Source organism: Muntiacus reevesi, chromosome 1 (genome assembly GCF_963930625.1).
Source record: "Muntiacus reevesi chromosome 1, mMunRee1.1, whole genome shotgun sequence".
NCBI classification, from domain to species: Eukaryota; Metazoa; Chordata; class Mammalia; order Artiodactyla; family Cervidae; genus Muntiacus; species Muntiacus reevesi.
This window is the reverse complement of record NC_089249.1, coordinates 59,780,593-59,788,279: the sequence shown is the minus strand read 5'-3', so window position 1 is coordinate 59,788,279 and position 7,687 is coordinate 59,780,593. Positions and strand designations below refer to the sequence as shown.

General features: G+C 49.3%; 1 long non-coding RNA gene across 3 annotated transcripts; it reads right to left on the bottom strand.

Moving 5' to 3' along the window:
* Positions 1–376: 376 nt before the first annotated feature.
* LOC136175099 (uncharacterized) lies at positions 377–6,589 on the bottom strand. 3 transcript variants are annotated; one of them, XR_010664433.1, is made up of 3 exons: positions 4,919–6,589; positions 999–1,890; positions 377–656 (listed from the first exon to the last, which is right to left on the bottom strand). It is a non-coding gene; the product is annotated as an uncharacterized lncRNA (long non-coding RNA). The 3 variants fall into 3 exon arrangements; XR_010664432.1 differs by lacking the exon at positions 4,919–6,589 and having other exon boundaries at positions 999–4,905; XR_010664434.1 differs by lacking the exon at positions 4,919–6,589 and having other exon boundaries at positions 377–597; positions 999–4,905.
* Positions 6,590–7,687: the final 1,098 nt, after the last annotated feature.

Genomic DNA, 7,687 nt, shown 5'->3' with positions numbered 1-7,687 from the left:
GGCAGCTTCACTGAGGGGCATGAGGGCCTCTAGGGGGGCCTTGGTCCCGAACAGTTGGCAGGAAATCACTTTCTGGGCCCACTGCCCCCCCCCCCCCCCCGCCCTTCCATCCTTCCTCCTTCCTTCCCTCCCTGCCTTCTCTCTCTGCTCTTTTTCTATTTCTGTCCCTGTCTGTGCTGGTCGCTGGAAGCAGAGGGTGAAACTGAGCAGACACTGACTGTCGTTTCCATACCTAGAGTCTAGCGCAGAGCAGCAGGTATCTTGCAAATAATCCAGAGAAATGGCGTCCAGTAGAACTTCCTGTGTTCTGTATCTGAACTGCTCACCACAGTAGCCGCTAGATGTGTGTGGCCAGGGAGTTCTTGAACCGTGGCTATCGAGGAGCTGAATCTTAAATTTTATTTCATTTAAATTAATTCAGATGTAAAGAGTCCTCTGTGACTAGGGGCTACTGCCTCAGACAGCCAGCACGGATCTGGTGACAACTCCTTGACACCAGGCTGTCACCTCCGCATGGCACATGTCTTTATCCAAATGTGTGAGATGAGTTTTTCATCCTCTGTCTCTCTGAGATGGCATTGCCTTAATCTGGTGTCCCTGAAAGCAGGTCGTGAGATAGAGGCTTGCCATCTGGTAGCTCGGTGGGGAATGAGACCCTAGAGATAACCAGGAGAGGTTCCGCTGCCTGCCCCCAGCCTGGCTCCTCCTGCTGGCACGGTGACTGGCACCGTGCCTGTTAGTGCACTAGCGTGCGGAGCCGAGAGGCCAGCAGAGGGCTGAGGCCTAAGACGGTGGGATCTTTGGTTTGTCCCCTGGGGGAACCAGACCTCTCCCTTGACAAAGCCCGAGGTTCGGGGATGACCCAGGAGCCGCTTCTACTTCCTGGGCCGGTGTGCTCCCCCTGGTTCCCGGACCGCTGTCTTCTTAATATCAGGGACACGGCCCGTGTGTCGGGGCCTGCCTCCCACCCTCCGGCGTTGAAGGGACCCGCCACTTACGGTTCTTAAGACTTTGAAGAGATGAGCCACGGGTGTCTGAACAGAATGAAAGTTCCGTGAAAACAAAATTCTTGTCTCTGTGGGTCGTTATTCTATTTCCACTCCCTAGAACAGTATTGGACCAAAAATAGGAATTCAACAAATAGCAGAATAAATAAAGCGAAAATTTTTTTCAAGTGGAATTTAATATCTGTAAAATGTGCTATAAAGCAAATATTTTCAAAAAAGTGTAGGACTCACTGAGCTGTGTGAATCAATAAAAAGAATAGAAAAATCTAGAAAGAGACAAAGGTAGATATAAGTTTCTCTGTCTAGCTATACCTTTTTTTTCAAACAGTATAAATACATTTTTTTAATCTCTTGTCTTCTGACAAAATACAACTGCACGAGGCAACAATATCAAACTGTGGTAATGGGCTTATAAAAATACAGAAATTAATTTCTGTGACAATTCTAGCAAAAAGAAGAGGAGAGAACAAAGTTATAGACGAACAAAGTTTTGTCGACGTTTGTCATTAAATTGGTATTAAGCAAAACTAGATTTTTATAAGAATTTAATTATAATTTCTATAATTGCTATAATTTCTATAGCAAATTTACTAACAAAATTACTTTATATATAAAACATGTATAAAGAAGTTAAAAAATTAAAATGGTACACTACAAATATCTGTTTAACACTATAAAAGATAGTAATGAAAGAATAAATGAATAAAAAAACAAATGGTAAAAGAGCAGACATAAATCTCATACCTCCTTTTTCTTTAGATCAGTATCAGCATTCATATTAAAAACATCCTTTCCAGCATCCTCATAACATTTGTCCATGGTGTTTCCATCACCTGGAATACCTTCTCCCCTTCCTTTTCTGTTACACTTAAATTCTATCAATCTATCAAGACCAACGCAAATTACAGCAGAAAAATTAGAGATGGAGCAATTGGCAACCATTCCAGAAAATGATGGTAGACCCATGTGGGTCTACCAATTTGGGTCTGCCAAAAGTGATGGTAGACCCATGTCTCTCTTCTTCCAAAATAAACTTGAGATGCATTAAGAATCTTAAGGTAAAACAGTAAAGCCATGAATATACTGGGAGGGAATATATTTATTTATATAATTTCTGAGTTGATAAAAATCTTCCTAAGCAATGTCGCACGCATCAGGAGCCATAAAGCAAATGATGGGGCTTTTTGCTATAAAAACCCTACAAACAAAGTCAAAATACAAAGAATGAACTGAGAAAAAGTATGCACCATAAAAAATAGTTCTAACTCGATATACAAAAATCCCCTTGTGAATCAACAAGACAAAATATCTACAGAGATACAGAAAGAAAACTTATAGAAGAGAAAGTTCAAATTTCCAATACTTCCATGAAAAAATGTAATGTCAAAGGATGCCAATTAATCTAAGACTACAATTTTCAAATATTAAATTGAAAAAGCTTATGAAATGATGAAAATACCTATAAAAGGTTGTAAATACCGCTGAGAGTTCAGGGAATGAAAAATCTTACGTGTTGCTGGTGAGACAGCAAATTGGGAAAATATCCTGGAGGCAAAGTGGGCAACGTTCATTCATTAAACAAATATTTATGAAGCTTCTCCGTGTGCCAGGCACGTGGCAAGAACATACTGCTCCTCTTTGCTCTCATTTCACATCCAGTGTGGTGGGGAGATAGACATGAAAGAAGAAAGTATACAAACAAGTTTGTAATTACTGCAATTGTAGAATGTACTTATAATGTGTTTAACAAGGGGTCCTAACCTGGTCAGGATGACTGGGGCGGCTTCCCTAGCAGGTAATTCTGCAGCCAAGTCTAGCACGACAAGAAAGATTTAGTGAGGAGAATGGAGGAAGACTGTTTTAGGCAGAGAAAGTGACAACGTGCACGTTCTGACGAGCTCCGGGGCTCCCCCATCCTGCACCTGTCACTCCGGGAATGCTCTGGCGCCTGCTTCTGTTTCCTGACTCAACTCCTGATTCCAGAGCTGCTACCGTATAGTATCTCCAGTAGCCAGTTTTCACCTCAAAATTATCGGATTATCCGAGAAACTAAAAAGTGTGTCTCACAAAGGAAGTCAATAGAGAAAAACTGTTGAGTGGACACAGATTTCAAAGTTAGTAGTCACGTACTTCAAAGCAGTTACTCTAAATTCGAAGAATTAAAGAAAAACATGTTTAGAGAAAAACATGTTCAAGGAATTAAATGAAAAAAACTTGCCAATGAGTGAACAGATAGGGAACCACCACAGACAAATGAGATCTTAACGGAAATTCTTGAGTTGTAAAGGACAATAACTGAAATTAAAAAAAAAAAATTCACCAGATGTGCTCCAGATGAGATGGCAGAAGAAAGGATCAGTAAACCTGAAGGTAAATCAACAGAAAGTATTCCACTCAAAGAAAGGAGAGAAATAGGGTTAGAAGGAAAAAAAAAAAAGAATAGAACTTCAGAGGCCTGAGACACAATATCAGGTGGCCCAATTTTCTCCAGCAGGAGAGGAGAAAGATATCAGGGCAGGGAAAAAATGAGGAAAGGAACCCTCTCAATATTGATGGAAAATTTAACTTAAATATCCAAGCAGCTCAAAAACCCAGGCAGGGTGAACAAAAGCACTTCTCGGTAAGTCACAGTCAAAGTCTGAAAGCCAGAGGAAAAGGAAAAATCTTGAAAAGTTTGGAGAAAGGGCAAAAACCCAGCTTGTTCCGTGAAGGGGAACTGTGATAAGGTTAACACCTGACTTCTCACCAAGAAACAGAGAGACAGGGCCAGAGGTTGCTTCACTTATCTATTGATGCTGTTATTCAGTCACTCGGCTGTGTCTGACTCTTTGTGACCCCCACGGACTTACCTATTAAGATCCTCAAAAGTAGATATTAGTGAGAGGGGAAAATAATATTTAATAACAAACTAAACAGGAATTCCCTAAAACTGAAGAAAGATGTGAGAGTTCAGATTAAAAATGCTCAGTGAACGTCAAGCAAGATAAATAAATGAACAAAAAGAAAAATCTCAACATTCCATACCAAGGTGCAGCATAATGGAATTGCAGCACATCCAGGAAAGAGAAAAAAAACCTAAAATTACTATACTACTAGTTTTTTAAAATAATTATACAAACATTATAAAGGTATTATATATTACAAAAAGCACTTATAAAAGCTTATAAGTACCAGCTAGTTCAGAGTAGAAGTCAAGCTGTAGAAAATTGACTATTGAGCAAATTATTTTTGTCCATAACAACGCAAATGAATTTTTTATAGTAGAGCTGCAATTGTATTCTGTCTCATACTAAAGATAATCCCAAACAGTACTTTATAGGACATTAACAGGTTTTGTACCTATCAGCAAATTCATTTCTGATTGCCTACATATATGTCTGTCTTTCAAATTCCCCTTTGAACTGTTTGTCATGTATTACTGGTTCCTGTATTAATTAGTGAGTTAAGCAAAACCTTAGGTGTGTTCCTTTTCTATTTGCATGAGGATCATGCTTTTAAAAATTTAATTATTTTAGTTCGCCGACCAGGAATTGAAACTGCATGTCCTGCAGTGAAAGCTCAGTGTCTTAACCACTGGCCCGCTAGGGAGATCCTGTGAAGAACAAGCTTTAATCTCTTTAAAAATCATTCTTTGTCTACAAGAAGCTGAATTCGGAATATATGCTTTATAAATACAAAAAGAGCTCCTATACAGAAAAAAAGGAAAACACAAATTCACTTAAAAGTGAACAAACCTGTTAAACAGAGAAGTGGCCTCATCACTATTCAGAGAAAGTACACTCACAACAGGAATTAATCATTTTTCACTCACAGCAGCTTTCCACGGGCCTGAAATCATGGTCCACGGAAAACTGACCAAGAAGCGGAGAGGGGCCTGGGAGCGGCGAGGGGCTTGCCGGGGGCAGACTCACCAGTGAAGTCTGAACATCTTAGAAAGAGCCTCGGGCTGCTGGGTGGGGGTGACACCGGCGGTACCCCAGGGGAGGGATGGCATGGCTCAGATCTAGATGGTAGCAGAGACGATGCCCAGAGAAGTCCAGGTGATGTGGGACGCCTGCCTGTGGTCTGAGAGTGACCCCGGGGGCCTGCAGGGAAAGTTCAGTCTCCTTATGCCATGGGTGAGTCAGAGGTCAAAAGCCACGGAGCTGGGATAAACAAGGTCCTGCTGCACAGGTCCGTCTAGTCAAAGCCACGGTTTTCCCAGTGGTCACGTTTGGATGTGAGAGCTGGACCGCAACGAAGGCTGAGCGCCAAAGGATGTTTTTCCCCCAAGAGGGAGAGGGATGTGCTTGCTGCTGGAGGGAAGAGGGGCCAAGGGAGAGGCAGGAGAGGCAGAAGGCGGTTGCCACCGAGGCAGAGGCCGTGGCCGGGACCCGGGTAAGCAGAGGGCAGGGTGTGGACCTCGCAGGGCGTGGACCCTGCACGCGGCTTTGGTGGCAGGGTGGCAGGGAGTGCTACCGAGAAGAAGGCGGGCGAGGCAGCGACTTGCCCGGGGTCAAGGGACTGCTTCTATCACCCCCCGCCCAGCACCTGGGACGCTGACTTATCCGTGTGACGATCTGATGGGCTGGGGCAGCCCCGTGGGAAGACAGCTGGAAGGACGTCTGGGCTCAGGAACACACAAGTTCTGACAAAGAGCTCCACCCGGGCAGCGGCGCGGGTTTCCGGGCGCCCAAGGCTGCAGGTCTCGGCCAGAGCCCAGAGCCAGGGTAAAGGAGGCCAATCCCAGCAGGTCCCGCCCTTCCATGGGCACCGGTGGGAGGCGGAGGCTGACTCAGGCCCTGACTCAGCAGGGTTGCCGCTGGGGTGATGGAGGGGGTCCCCAGGGGCCCCGGCCCACCCTGAGCACCCTTTCCTGGGCGTGTTCTGGGAATGCCTTTTAGAGGTCCTAAGTGGAGCCTGTGGCTTCCTTCCTCTCAGAGTTCAAAGACATTTTGTGGACTGGTCCCGCGGCCTCTGAGCTCAGGGCTTGCCCCTCGTTGAGCTTGAAAGGAAATCCGTCACCATCTTCAGCGTGATGAAATTGGTTCATGGTCACCCCGATCTCGTTCACTCGTTCACGTGTTCATTCATTAGTTCCTCCCTTCCCTCCTTCTCCCGTGTGTTCACCGTGGGCCTGCCGGGCCCTGGGATGCTGTGAGATGGAGGAGACGTGGGCCTGCCATGGAAGCCCGCGGGGAATCTTTCTCCTGCAGCAGCAAAGCCAGTAAGCGGCGGAGAACCCTGAGCTAGGACCATGGGCCGCGGAAGGCCTCTAAAGACCTCAGCTGAGAGCAAAGGAATGACTTGGGGAAAGGGCAAAGGAGGGTTTTGGGGGCACAGGTGGAGGTGAGTGGGACGTGTGGTCAAGCTCTACGGGCCGTGCGGGTGGCTGAAGCCGGGGTGTGAGTGGAGGAGACCCCGGGTGGGGACTGCACTCGGTGAGGCCTGGGGAGTGGAGGCTGGGGGCCTGGGAGGTCGGGGCCGCGGGTAAGGGCGAGGGTGGGGACATGGGGAGGGGTTCAGGGGAGCCAGGCTGGCTCCGTGGAAGCGCGGCTTCCCCAGACCTGCAGCAGGAGGCAGGGGGGACGTCGCTGGGGCTGGGGGCTGGGGGTGAGGGGCCGGGCACGGCGGGGGCAGCTGGACAGGAGGGGCCCCGGGGCAGCGCCTCCCTGCGGGGCCCCGAGCCTCCTCGGCCCTAGCCTCTGAAGGTCTCCCCGCAGCGTGCTCGGGCCCGGGCCCTGGCCCCTCCGCCTCTAGAGGTGGAGACCCTCCTGGCCCGAGGTCATGTCTTTCCCAGGCTGGCCACATCCAGAGACGCTGGCAGGCCCGTGCACGAGGTCTGACCGACTGCCGTCAACTCCTGCCCGCGCTGGTGGCCCCTCTGGTTCTAGAGCTCCTGCTGGGTCAGTCCTCGGCCCAGGGCTGCATCCTTGCCCTCCCGGCCGCAGTGGCCACCCCGGGCCATCATGAACTGATATCCTGGTCCCCGAAGTCTGCCCCGAGTAGCTTCCCCCCGCTGCCCACGCTGCCCCCACCCCGGTGCCCACCCCCAGGGGTGGGGCTGAGGCTCCAGCAGAGAGGGTGGCTCAGCCCAGGCCAGGGGCGCTGGGGACTGCCCCACCCGCAGCAGAGGCACAATCGAAGTGTCAGCAAGGGGCTTCTGGAGGCCTGAGAGCTGTGATTTGTGCAGATTCCTCGCTCGGAGACCCGTCCCCATCTCCACACACCCCTGCACACCCCAAGGCCCAGTAACCCAAACGCTGGCGGAGACCGCTCTGGGAGGCCCTGTCTCCCCCTACGTCTTCCCAGGAGCCAGCCCTGAACCATCCACTTGTATGAGCCCGGCTTACTTGGGAGGGGACCCCAGGAGACATGAGGGGGGCGTGAAGCAGGGTGGCAGGGAGGGGACCCAGCTATTACGGTCGGTGTCATCAGGCGCGTCACCTCTGAGGCTGCTGGGGCTCAGTCCCCGGGCCCCTGGGGAGTGCAGGGGGCCAGGGGTGGGCACAGCTTGGTATGGCCCCGGCTGGGGGCGGTCGGCTGCCCGCTCCAGGCATGCTTGAGTGGGGGACCGCTTCTGGGCATCTGGGCTTTGTCTGACTCGGGGTCAGGGACAGCGTCTGTCCGCAGAGGCAGCAGAGACACCCTCCAGAGGGGGTGCCCCTGGGAAGGGCAGGAGCTCCATGGGTGTATCGCCG